Raw genomic sequence first — 13,402 nt, 5'->3', positions numbered from 1 at the left:
GTTGGTAAAGAGGGGATGTGGAGTCCACAGCGCCCCCTCGCCCAAAGCGGGGTAGAGAGAGCGAAGAGAGATGAGGACCAGAATCATTTGGGTACCAAACTCGAAACTCGAGGAATAAGAAGTTTAACATCTGTCGGTCTACAAATCCAGACAGCCTGGGGCCCCGCCTGTCCCCTGCCCAGGGAGCTTTCGCATGCACTCTGCCTTGAATCAGAAGGGATTTAGAAGCACAGAGCTGTCGGCAGCGGATACCGCTAATGCCTAGGCCGGGGGAGAAAGCGGGTTAGGATCTGATCCCGCTGCGCAGAGGACCCAGGAGCCGCCCGCCCTCGGTGCTCGGAGTGGCGGGGGCGCGCTGCGCGCTGCGCGGGCGGCGTGGTTGCAGTGATGCAGGTGTGACAGCCGCGGACTCCTGCCTCCTCCGGGATCGCCCCAGAGCTGCGGGCCGGGCCGCCAGGGCGGACGCTGCTCCGCCCGCACCCGCACCCGCACCCGCACCGCACCCCCCGCCGCCCCCGCCCGCGGATTTCCCACCCAGGTAGGCGACGCGGCGGCTCGCTCCGGAGCGTGCAGAGCCGGCCGGCCGCGGACTCCGCGCTCGCCTGCGGGGCCGAAACGGACACGCTGCTACCTCTGAACGTTGTTTATAGTAAATGGCACCAAAGACCGGGGAGAGTCTTGGAAAGCCGGCGCGGAGAAGCAAGGACTTGCCGGCCGCCTGCGGCTGCGCGCCTCTTTGGAGGTGGCATCCCCAAGGGCTGGTTTTAAACTGTTTAGCGCCGTGCAGTTCTGCAACTTAGGCTGCTGACATTTCTTAAGTCCGTTTCCCTAAGCGTCCTAGCCACGGCTTTTAGTTTCAGTGATATTCCTAGGAGATGGGTTTTGCTGGTGGCGGTTTGTTCCTAAAGAACAGATGAAAAACATGCTTACACCTGGTGGCTCTGGGTTGGGGTTCGTGAGTGTGTATTTCTGTATGTGGAGGGCGCCCTCCGCGGGCGTGGGAGCCGTTTCTTAGGGACACAGAGAGGATTTGTTTAGAGATGGATTTTAGCGCAAGGAAAAGAACATGATTTGTTCTGCAGGGATGGGTGAGCCAACCCGTTTGGCCAGGGAGGAGCGAGGCACAGTCGTTTCTTCCGCAGGCGGGTGTTAGATATCTCTGCTGTCTGGGGTTTGGTAGGACTGGGGGAACGCGACCCTTGAACAGCAATCGCAGATGCAACCTAGCTCCGTTTCAAGGTAACTTAACGTCCTTGTCTTGGGCTCTGCTAAGAGCAGCTGGGTGGGGTGGGGTGCTGGGGGGTGGGTGGTGGGGTGGAATCCCTGCTTGTTTTCTTAAAGCCTGTTTGGGAGGTAAAAGTGGGTGGCTTTGAGGTTCTAGGAGTGGCAGGTGAGGGGCGAGAGGTGTGTGTAGGGGGGAGAGGTGGGCATTGTGGCCAGCTCAGCAGCTGTTCTGCTACACTGAACCGCTTCTATGTTTCTGCTTCCTGCCCTTTCCAGAAGAGGTGGCTTGTCCTGTTTGCTCCAGTCAATGCAGCAGATCCAATACAGACTCATTCTGCATCTTTCTTGAGTCAGCAAATACTCACCCAGCACCTAGTATGTGTCAGAGGCTGGATTAGTCCTTGGTGGTGGTGGTGGGGGGGTAATGCAGAGATGAGGAAAACAAGGTCTAGGTTCACCAGGCGCTCACACCTGGTCGGGGAGAAACACGTGTAATAATCAAGTGTGATGAGTTCAGTCATGCAGGTGTGAGGAACGAGTGGTGGGAGTCATGAGGAGGAAGGAATTAATTGTGCCAGGAGATTATTTTTTAAACGAAGCCCTCACAGATGAGGTATGACATGGATTTCAGTAGGGACTGGGTCCCTCTCTTGGTCCCTTTCGTCTGTGAGTGACCCCCATCGCTCTCTGACCCCATCAGCATCCCGGCCATTGGATGGGCAGGCTCTCCAGATCAGGATAGGGCTGGCATTTGCAGTGCGTGACCAGACCCCAGTAGACACACACACAGGAATGCACCCAATGCAGTTCAGACTTTTTTTTCTCTTTTAAAAAAAAAATGATTGTTTTCCTAAATTCCAGGACCAAGAAGGTTTTGAAGTAGTACTTCACAAAGGCAGGGATTCTGGAAAATTCCGAGGGATTTTCAGAATGGATGAACTTCTGCCTTCTTCCCCCTTGGGTCCCTGACCTGTCTATACATCTCCCAGCTCAGTTTAAAGGGAAAGATCTGACCTTGATTATGTCTTAATGGGTGGGAAGGAAAACTGAAGCTGTTACTACCAATCTGCTGTCTCAGCGATGAAAATCCAACCTAATGGATGTTTCTCCCTGCTCAAAAACTGTGGTGGGGGATGAAATATGATAGAGCTCTTATGTGATGCATGTTTGCCAGAGCTGCGTATCACATGCATTTGGTAATCTAAACCATCATTAAGGTGTTTGAAAAGCAGGCTGGTAGACTTCGAGGAGCCCAGGCTTCGATGGGCAAACAAACCAGGGTGAGTGTCTTGGGCAAGTTACAGAGCCTCTCTTTGAGCTTTGCTCTCCTGATCTGTAACAAGGAGATAACAATAGAGTTGTTATAAGAATTACATAGTAGATGCTTACAAAATATTTGTTCATTGTTGAATGATTTTTGGACACAAATTGTGTGACATGAAGTCGGTGCTCAAGAAATTGCAGTTCCCTTATTGAGTACCTACTATGTGTCAGCGACTGCTTTATGTGTGGGGAATGCAGAGTTGAACTAAATGGAACCCCTGTCCTCAAGGAGCTTAGTGTGTGTGTGTGTGTGTGTGTGCCTGTGCCTCTCTGTGTGTAAAACAACAAATAACTAAGTAACTAGATAGTGAATCAGCCAATGATACATTATAATGGAGAGAAATAAAGCAGGGTAAGAGGAATGAAGAGTGCTACTAGAGGGTGCAGTGAAGATTGTTATTTTTTTATGCAGTCTAGGCAGGGAAGCCTTTGCTGATAAGTGACATTTGATCAGACCCCTTGGGGAAGTGAGGGAGCGAGCCAGCCAGATGCTGAGAATGAGCATTCTGGGCAGAGTAACAGCACCTGCAAAAGCCCTGAAACAGGGGAGAGGTGTATTCCTAAGAAAATCAGAAAGGAGACCAAGGAGGTTGTGGTTGAGTGGAGGCTGTGGTTGAGTGAGGGAGGGGGACAGCAGTAGGACTTGAGGGTGACACGGCAAGGTCACTGGGGTATTGCCTCTTATGATATATATATATTTATGTCCTGAGCTCTTGGTTAAGGAATTGGCTGAAATGCTACACTCTATGTTTAGAAGAAGGTTGGTCGGTAGACATAGGTTCCTGTGGTCACTCAGAGCATAAGTCAATGCAGCAAGCAGAGGCATAAATCTTTGCAAGGAGATGAGAGGCACAGGAATTAAGGAGGCAGTGCAAAACAGTGTGCAGATATCTTTCATCCAGATCAAGTATTTGTGTTCCTTTTGAACCTGAACATTATGTTTGTTTCCTTTCTCCCACTATGAAAGAAAGCACCACCTTTAGTGAAAAGTCCTGCAGACATTGTTCTTACTAGTTATTATCTGTTTTCTCTGCAAATTCCAAGAGTTTCTATGGTTGTGGAAAGGTGTTGGAGTTAATTGGAAATATCCTGACCTCTGGTGTTTCATGGAATGCATTTACCTGGTGTCATATGATGAAACTATTTGAGGCTTCCATCTTGCATGGTTAGGATGAAGACCACAGTTTGCTCCTCTGCTCTTTTGAGACTTTGTTCCTCCACAGATTTGAGAGCTCCATTGCACAACCATTCCTGGGGCAGTAGACATCCTACAGCGTGTTCTGTGGACAGAAATGGGGCTGGGTATCCGAGAACCTTGTCAAAGTTTCTATGAAATAGGATGTCATCTGGCTGGGTCACCATCAGGGTGGCTGGCAGGATTTCCCTCAAGATGTCTCCAAAGGTGACATTTACCTTAGTGAATTTCTCCCATCCAAGGTCTGACTTTTAATTTTGCTGCCTTGCAAACCTGATCTGTCTCTCTGGGCCACAGCCCCATGACCTTGCTCCCCTGCATGTCACTGTACTGATTTGTAATGGCTGAGACACTGTGTGACATGGCTAGTAGGTCTTCCTGCAGACTCCCCTTCATGAAGTCTAAATCATAAGGAGGACATTTCCCAGTGAGCATGTACTCAGAGCTGAGCAGCTTAGATGGCTACCCTAGGGACTGATCACACACATTAGGGTTGATATTGCCAATGGGACTCCAGGAGAAACCTCCCCGAAAGCAACCATTTACTATTGTCTCACATGTCTGTAGGTTGGCCTGGAGTTTGCAGATCTGGGTTATCCTTGGTTGATTTCAGCTGGGTTTACTCATGTAATTTTGGTCTGCTGATGGAGTGGCCAAGGACTGGCTGCTTTAGGATGGCCTCAGCTGGGATGACTCAGCTCTGCTCCATGTGGTCTCTCATCCCCCAGTAGGTGAGTCTAGCATGTTCACATGGTAGTGGCAGTAGTCCGGGAGAGAGTGGAAACCTGCATGACCTTGTGTGGCCTAAGCTTATACCTGGCACACTATCATTTCATCCTTGTCTATTGACAGGATGTCACAAGGCAGTGCAGAGCAAGGGAGCAGAGAATAGACTCCACTTCTTTTTTTTTTTTTTTAAAGATTTTATTCACTTATTTGACAGAGAGAGAGTTAGCGAGAGCAGGAACACAAGCAGGGGGAGTGGGAGAGGAAGAAGCAGGCTCCCTGCAGAGCAGGGAGCCCGATGCACGGCTCAATCCCAGGACCCCGGGATCATGACCTGAGCGGAAGGCAGACACTTAATGGCTGAGCCACCCAGGTGCCCCTAGACTCCACTTCTTGATAAGAGGAGCTACATAGTCACATTGCAAAGAGTGTGGATATAAGGAAGGGAAGAATTAGGGGTATTTTTGCGATCATTCTAATATAAGGACCTTAATATTTAAAGTCCCCTGGCTAAGGCTCCTTTTCTGCTGAACTCTGTTTGAATGGGCAATGCCTGCAACTGACCCTTTTTCTCTTTCTTTTCTTTTGTGTTTCCATGGCTGAACTTTGGGCATCTATACCTTTTGATAGTCATTCATTCACCAGTTGAGTGTTCTCTGTGTGTCAGGCATGTTATAGGCAGGGGATACCACAATAAAATATAATGTCCATCCTTGTGAAACATTAATTCTAGTTGGGGGGGGAGATAAATAATATGGAAGTAAATAAATAAATAAACGTGTAAAGACAGAACATCAAGTGGGGGAGGGGGGTTGGGGAGTGCCTGGTTGAGTGGGGGTGGGAGACAGGGTTGAGTAGGTGGTGGGCATTTTATAGAAAGTGGTCAGGATGACATGAAGGAAATAAAGGAGTGAGCCAGATGGATATCTGGGGAAAGATTCTTTTAGGCAGGGGAAGCAACAAGTGCAAAGGCCCTGAGGTGACAGAGTACTGTCATGCTCTGGAAACAACGAGGAGACTTATGGAGAAGGAACTGAGAGAGAGTCAACATGGTAGAAGTTGAGATCAGGGAAATAGCAGGCAGTTAGGCAATACATAGTCTTGTAGGGCCTTGTGTGGACTTGGGCTTTTACTCTAAGCAAGATGAGAAGTCATTGGAGACTTCTGAACACTAGTTGCCATGATCTGATTTATGTATTACAATGATCACTTGAGACTTAGACCTTATAATCGACTTAGAGGGTCAAGAATGAAAAAAAGGAGGCCACTGCAGTTCTTCAGGCAAGAGGTGATGGTTTGGACTAGGTGGCTAGTGATGATGGTGAGAAGTGGTCAGATTTTGGATATATTTGATGATGGAGAAGACAGGACTTGCTGATTGGTAGATTAGGGTATGAGAGAAAGAAAAGAGTCAAGGATGACTCCACATATTTTGATTTGAGCAACTGGAAGAAGAAGCCCTTTACTGAGGTGGAGAAGGAACAGTCATGGCATTCAATTGGATGTCCATTGGGAGATGTTAAGTAGATAGTTATATATGTGAGTCTAGAGTTGAAGGAAGGGTTTTGAGAGGGAGACACAAATTTGAGGGTCATTAGCATGTTATTTATTTGTCCCTTCAGCAAGCCAATTCACTGCTGTATCACCAGTGCTCAGAATGTTGCCTGGCCCATAGTACGTGCTCAATGAATATTTATTGAATGAATGAATGAATGAATGAATGAATGAATGAATGAATGAATGGAACTGTTTATTCTCTGGTGGTGACTGTATGTTGTTACTTCAGTGGATCTTGAAGTGTAACTCCCTGCAGTTATTCCCTTTCTTTCCAAGGTTTTGTGGGAGCCTTATTGTGGATCTCATGGACTAAAAACAGACTTTAAATGCAAAGGCTCCAATTGCTTATTTCTTACAGAAAGCAATGTGTGGTGACAAGTAAGAAAGAGAAACAAGTGGAAGCCAAAAAATAGCTCATACTTTCGAAAAAAAGGAGACAAGATCGTCGAGAGAGAGGTGGCTGAAATTCAGGGGTGTGATGTTCTTTGGTTATTATTATACTGCTCTTAATTTAAGATTAAGCAGGATCAGGGAAGAATCTTGAAGAAGGGAGAGATTTATTTAAATCAATTTTGTGCCAAGTGAGAGTGTCATCAGCTCGCTTGAAAAATCCCACATCTACAGCATCTTGCATAATGTGTTCCTGTTTTTAAAAGGAGAGAAAGAGGCAATAGTTTTATTGGAAAGGGGGGGAGGGTTAGAATGACTCCAATCTCAAATTCTAGGTGCTATCCATTTCCTCCCCATGGTGTGGCTGGATATGTGTGAGGGTGAGTTTTGTTGGCAATGATATTGAGAGGGAGGGAATGAGAAAATTAGGTACTATAGTGGAAAGTGGTTTCCTCTGTGTGTGTGTTCATGTGTCTATGAGAGAGAGGGAGAAAGAGAGTGTCAATAGTAGGGGGGAAAAGAATTGAAAACAAGAAGGAAGTAAGAGAAAGATAGCAAGTTGGCCTCCATTTTTATGTGTGGGTAATAAGACTGATTCCATGGGACATGGAATTTGGACAGTGGGATTTGGAATCAGACAGAACTTGGTTTGAACTCAAGACTCATTATTTTCTATCTGTGTAAACTTGAGCAAGTTATTTAATTTCTCTGAGCCTTGGCTTCCTCAGGTGTAAGATGATGATGATAATGATGATGATGATGATGATGATGGTGAGGTTGATGGTAGTGGTGGTCGTGGTGATGGTGATGATGGTGGTGATGAGGGTGGTGGTGATGGTGGTGATGGTGGTGATGGTGATGGTGGTGGTGGTGGTGATGATGGTGATGGTGGTGGTGATGGTGATGATAGTGATAACAATGATAGTAATAACATCCAAGTGCTCCGCAGTTCCTTTCATGCTCCTGGACTTGGAAATATGTTGGTCAGAATGTCGATTAAGTGATCACCATATCTTTATGTTCCTAAAGGACTTAAAGATTCTGTGTGAAGAGAGAATTGAGAACCTGTCATTTAATGTTGCTAGTGCTATTGAGAAGATGATTTGCATGGGGCTCATGATATTCAAAATAAGACAAGTGGATAATAATCAGCCTTATGGGCTGGAGATTTTCAGCTGTCTCAGAGGGAAGCCAACCTTCTATTCTCTGCAGTAAGCCAACCCCATTAGCTCAGCTCAGTAATATCCCATTGTTTGTTGGAAATCAGTGATGAAAATGTCTGAGTCCCTTGGATTATATAAATGCAGAAACTTTCCTCTCAGATGCCTTTGGGCATTGCTCCCACAAAATCTGCCCCATGGTGTCTTCTACTGGAAAAATCTGCTGTTATCTCTGTTCCAGGCATAGTAGGCATGCAGTAGATATTTATTAGATATGTAAATGAGTAAATACTATTGCAGTTGTTCTCCTGGCTGAACTTCTTCCTGGTGATTCTTCACTGGCCTGGCCAAGAAATGAGAGCATAAGTGATAGTGCTGAGCTAAGTCTTCAGCACCTAGTAGGTACTCAGCAGCTAATGGTGTCTCTTCCCCCAAGTTCTGTGCCTTTGCTGCTATTCTGGCTTCTTCTAGATCAAAGATCATGCACTCAACTTTCCCTTTGAGGAGTTAGATCCTATGGGCTGCATCCTTTCTCCCACTTCCATTTTACAGATGGGAAACCTGAGGCCCAGCAAAAAGAAATCACAGAGCAAAGTACCCTTGGAGACATGGAGGAACAACCTCATTTCCTTCTTGTCCAGCTCTGCATAGATGCAAGAGAAAATAATTTTGCCAGACCTCCGGAGCCTTCTCGAATTTCAGATGTCAGAGTCTGGAAGCTGGCTGTTTCAGCTGTGGTGCAATGCCATGCCCTGTTTCCATGCCAACCACAGATGCCACACGAATTGGCAGGAGCTCTGGGCCCCTAAAACTCACCTAAGCAGGGATAGGTGTGAGTTTTCAAGGTCTTCCCATGACAGAAACCAGCAAATGAATCCCTGTGATTTGAGAAGTTTCCAGAGGTCTGGCAAAATTACCATCATTACTCCCCAGTGCGCATGTTCTGTTGTAATGAATATTTCACAGGCATTTTCCTTTTCAGGTCCAGAGCAAGTTCAAGTCAGTGGAAGGACTTCCTTCAACTACAGGGTCTTAGCGTTTCCGAGCTGAAGGGACCTCAGAACGCAGGAATCTCAACTCCTTGGGATACATTCTTTGCTCATCGTAGGGGTAGGAGTAGGAGTCCTCCTCCTGTACCAAGGCGGGGAGCTGAGTCTAGAGAAGAAAAGGACTTACTTATCTAAGGTCCGGCAGTAAGTTAATGATGCAAGCCCAGTCAGGCTTGCAGCAACAGAAGTTCATCTGAGGGTAGGGACCTGGAGAGAACAGAACAATGGGGCCTGGGTTCCGTTCATGATTATGCTTAGAAGTCCTCTGAAACAGCACAACTAGTTTGCCCAGGCAGGTGGGAGCCTGGTTAGATCACTCCATGGTTGCCTCTGAAAAATCCCCAGGGATTTACCCTGCCAGCCTCCAAAGCCCAGGCCCAGTGAGGGCTGTTCTTCCTCTGCCTGTAGCCCCTGCTCTCTTGCCATGCCCAGAATCTGACCATGGCCTCGGATCTGATCTGGGGTGCAGCAGATGGCACAGAGAGAGGAGTGGAGCTCAGCTGGTGCATGGGCCATTCTGAGGGAGAGGAAATGGCCTTGTGGGCCAGCCTGCTCCAGGCAGAGTGCTGGACCCAGGGACGGGGCTGGAGAGCTCATGGCAAAGGCAGGAGCTCCTGACCTTGGACCCGGAGGGATCAAGGGACTCAGTTCCACTCCTACCTCTATGATGAGTGATGAACACATTCCACCCATGCTCACTTGAATGTCCATGGGGTAAATGCAGCCACTTGAAATTTCTTTTTTTTCAAGCAAAGCATAAAAATGAATCTTTAAGGAAAGGGAAGCTATTGGAAAGTAATGTAAAAGAGTAGCTTAAAAGTCAAAGTGATAGAAGATAAACTCCTAGGGAATTGTCATAAGCAATATGGAAGCAGGATGTGGTGCTGAGCCAAGTCCTCTCGCTCCCCACAACGAATGACTTTTTTTTTTTCTCCTTTGAGTGATACTGACCAATCTCTGGTGCAGAAGCTGTGCCAAGCTCCTGCCCTTACATCATGAGATTGGTGGCCTCCTGTTTCCACAATGGCCCAGTGTGTGGGATTTGGAGGCACCATGCAGGGCTGTCAGAGCCTGGGTTAGTCCTATCAGGTTTTGCAGTCTCATCTGTGTCATTCCTAGGTCACTGTCTTGTTGCTTTCAGCCCATTTCCTGTGGACAAGGAAGGCCTCTTCTGGCTGACTTGATTTTCTGGTCGGCTCTTGGTTTCTTGAGCTTCTTGGAGATGGTGGAAGGCAAAGAGCCCCAGAGCCAGTCTGCCTAGGTCCCCAGCCTGGCTCTGCTTCTTATGAATGTGAGACCTTGGGCAGGTCATTTAACAGCTCTGTGCCTCAGTGTCCCAATCAGTAAAATGGGAATGATGACAGTATTACCTACTCTGTAGAGTTATAGGGAAGAAGACATAAGTTAACTTGCACAAAGGGCTTAGAATAGTGACTGCCTCCTAGGGATGTGTTCACTGGGGGAAGATAGTATAAATGCCACATCCTGAATCCAAGGTCTGGCTGAATTCCGTTTATGGTAGCTGCCACTCCAGTCTTAGTCTGTCACCCTGGATTCCCTGGAGCATGCTCAGGGCTCTGCCCCTCTGCTCTCACCTTGGAGAGACAAGGGACTGCTTCGGGCTTGCTGATAAATCTGTTTTATTCTCACTTTATAGATAAAGAAATGGAGACAACAGGGAAGGGTAATTTTATAGCAAACAATTTTGGCTAGGTGCTAGGAACACACATGCACTAGATGCTATTTCTCTGGGAGCTTCCTCTAGCCATCTGATCATGTGACAATAAGGATTATTATTATTATGCATACCTGATTTCATTGAATTTTCACAATCTCTATGAAGTGGGGACTTATTGTCTCCATTTTATGGTGGAGTAAACTGAGTTTCAGAGAAGTTAAATAACTTGCCCAGAGTTTAGCAGCCACTAAAGGGCAGAGTAGATTCAAATGCGAAGCTGCCTTCTTGCTCTAGAACATGTTCTTTGCTCTGTACTGTGGTTCCTCCTCACCCAGTCCATGAAGGTTGTTAGGTGTGGCCCTGGGCCTCAGCCCACCACCCTGACTTAGCCTCTACCACTTTTGATGTTACAACCCACTCTCTTGTGAAGGGAGTTTGCAAATATCTGGCTAGTGCCCCGTGGGCTTAAACCAGACATTGGATCCAATCTGCTTTCAGCCTCCGGAGCTGGTTTCCTACACTCACATGTCCCTCTGCCCTATCTGTAGGCTTATTTTCAAGGTCAGTACTTACCTGTAGGTGGAGATGTTTAACTTCAAAAAGCATCAAACTTCAAGTGTCCTTGAGGGTTAATGGACCCTAACTCAGTGCTCTGGAGGCTCACAACTGAGATTCTTCTATTACTTTAAGACCAATGTCCTATCTTCTTCAAAGATGAATTGAGAGAAATCTGCTTATGTTCCTCTGCATAATCTGACTTCATTTATTCTGGACACTCATGTTGGGTTTGGACCCACACCCAAACCATGCTCTTTTGCAGATGTCTATTTAGCCACTGCTACGTTGTGGGCTTTGTCTCTTAACACTTTTCTCTTATTGGAGGGGTATCTGTTTTCTCCCTCTAGAACTTTCCTCCTCTGGAAGCAGGGTCTTTGAGGTTTGCCCCAGGTGCATCGTGTGCTTATGCAAACAGGGCCTTACCACTGAAAGTCTGGGCCCTGAACCAGTAGCACCAGCATCACTTGGGAGCTTGTTAGAAATGTAGAATTTCAGCCCCCACCCCAGACCTGCTGAATCAGAACCTGCATTTTACCGAGATCCCCAGGTGATTTGTCTGCACAGGTCACAACAACTCCATATCACTTTCTCCCTGTTTCAGAGCTCACATGGTCACATACTCTTGGCCCCACACCTCTGGCTCATCAGGGAAGCAGGAACATGACTCAAATAGGACCTGAGCTTCCTCTTTTGGCCTGGTCCTACAAGGGCAGCAGTTCTTGAGCTCTGCGATTGGGGAGCTCATTAATTAATAACTAGAGCACAAATCAGGGAAATCCAAATCAAAACCTCAATGAGATACCACCTCACACCAGTCAGAATGGCTAAAATTAACAAGTCAGGAAACGACAGATGTTGGCAGGGATGTGGAGAAAGGGGAACCCTCCTACACTGTTGGTGGGAATGCAAGCTGGTGCAACCACTCTGGAAAACAGTATGGAGGTTCTTCAAAAAGTTGAAAATAGAGCTACCATACGATCCAGCAATTGCACTACTGGGTATTTACCCTAAAGATACAAATGTAGGGATCCGAAGGGGTACGTGCACCCCGATGCTTATAGCAGCAATGTCCACAATAGCCAAACTGTGGAAAGAGCCAAGATGTCCATTGACAGATGAATGGATAAAGAAGAAGTGGTATATATATACAATGGAATATTATGCAGCCATCAAAAGGAATGAAATCTTGCCATTTGCAACGACATGGATGGAACTGGAGGGTGTTATGCTGAGCGAAATAAGTCAATCAGAGAAAAACATGTATCATATGACCTCACTGATATGAGGAATTCTTAATCTCAGGAAACAAACTGAGGGTTGCTGGAGTGGGGGGTGGGGTGGGAAGGATGGAGTGGCTGGGTGATAGACACTGGTGAGGGTATATGCTATGGTGAGTGCCGTGAATTGTGCAAGACTGTTGAATCTCAGATCTGTACCTCTGAAACAAATAATGCAATATATGTTAAGAAAAAAAAAAGAAGAAGATAGCAGGAGGGGAAGAATGAAGGGGGGGAAATCAGAGGGGGAGACGAACCATGAGAGATGATGGACTCTAAAAAACAAACTGAGGGTTCTAGAGGGGAGGGGGTGGGAGGATGGGTTAGCCTGGTGATGGGTATTGAGGAGGGCACATTCTGCATGGAGCACTGGGTGTTATGCACAAACAATGAGTCATGGAACACTACATCAAAAACTAATGATGTAATGTATGGTGATTAACATAACAATAAAAAATTAAAAAAAAAACTAGAGCACAAGGTGAGAAGGAGATATCACAGAAATATATACCGAGTGAATGTTTGTGGGAACACAAACTCTAAACAGTTGCTGTTGCTCTATGAGGAAAGAAGACTGGGGACCAGGAAAGCTATTGGAGTAGGTGAAGGAGTATGGCCTCATTGGGTTCTGAAGGATGGGATAGTTTTCTAGGTGGGTGGTGGGCAGGAGAAGGGGATTCCTGATAGCAAAGATAGTTTGCAGAGTAGCAAACAGATGTGCAAGCGCTTGCTTGATTTGGGAACAATAGGAAGCAATAGACAGGTGTGGCCAGAACATGGAGTGTGAAGTGGTTTGGGTCAGGGGGTGGAAGACAGGGAGAGGAAGGTGGGGAGGAGACGTTTGTTGGGAAGTGGTGTGGACACCCACTGGAATCTCTTGGGGGTCTAAAGGTTCTCAAGTGTGCCAAGGTGGAAAAAGCTCAGGAACCACTGAGATACATAGGGGAGCTGATTGTCTTGGCTCCTTGAAATGGTCCTCTAAGTAATGAGATGACCGCTCACTGTTCTGTGCTGTGGCCACAGGCTCGGCTGTGTGTGAATTGAGTGGATCAGAAGTCTGATACGGCCTCGATCACAGACATCTGTCCAATTAGAGAAGTAGCAGCCTTGGAAACTGTGATTGATGTCTTGGAGAAGCTTTAAGGTACAGAAAGACACAAGAGAGTATGGGCAACATTTAAGAAATATAAAAAAGCCCTTAGACCACCTTTGCCCAGAACAAATGGAGCAGAAAGTTCTTTCTTGTATTAGAAAGAGCCTGAGCC

General features: G+C 46.8%; 1 protein-coding gene across 1 annotated transcript in view; it reads left to right on the top strand.

Annotated features, from left to right (window-relative positions):
- The first annotated feature begins 1,081 nt into the window (after positions 1-1,081).
- Positions 1,082-13,402, top strand: part of SV2B (synaptic vesicle glycoprotein 2B) — a 179,287-nt gene continuing 166,966 nt past the window's right edge. Inside the window, exon 1 of the mRNA XM_035024071.1 lies at positions 1,082-1,239. The gene's annotated coding sequence lies outside the window, so the exon portion shown is untranslated. The remainder of the gene's footprint in view (positions 1,240-13,402) is intronic.

The sequence above is a fragment of the Mirounga leonina genome, unplaced genomic scaffold (genome assembly GCF_011800145.1).
Source record: "Mirounga leonina isolate KUSES-001 unplaced genomic scaffold, KU_Mleo_1.0 Mir_178, whole genome shotgun sequence".
In the NCBI taxonomy this organism is placed as follows: Eukaryota; Metazoa; Chordata; class Mammalia; order Carnivora; family Phocidae; genus Mirounga; species Mirounga leonina.
The sequence above is the reverse complement of the archived record's forward strand: the minus strand, read 5'-3'. Positions and strand labels throughout refer to the sequence as shown.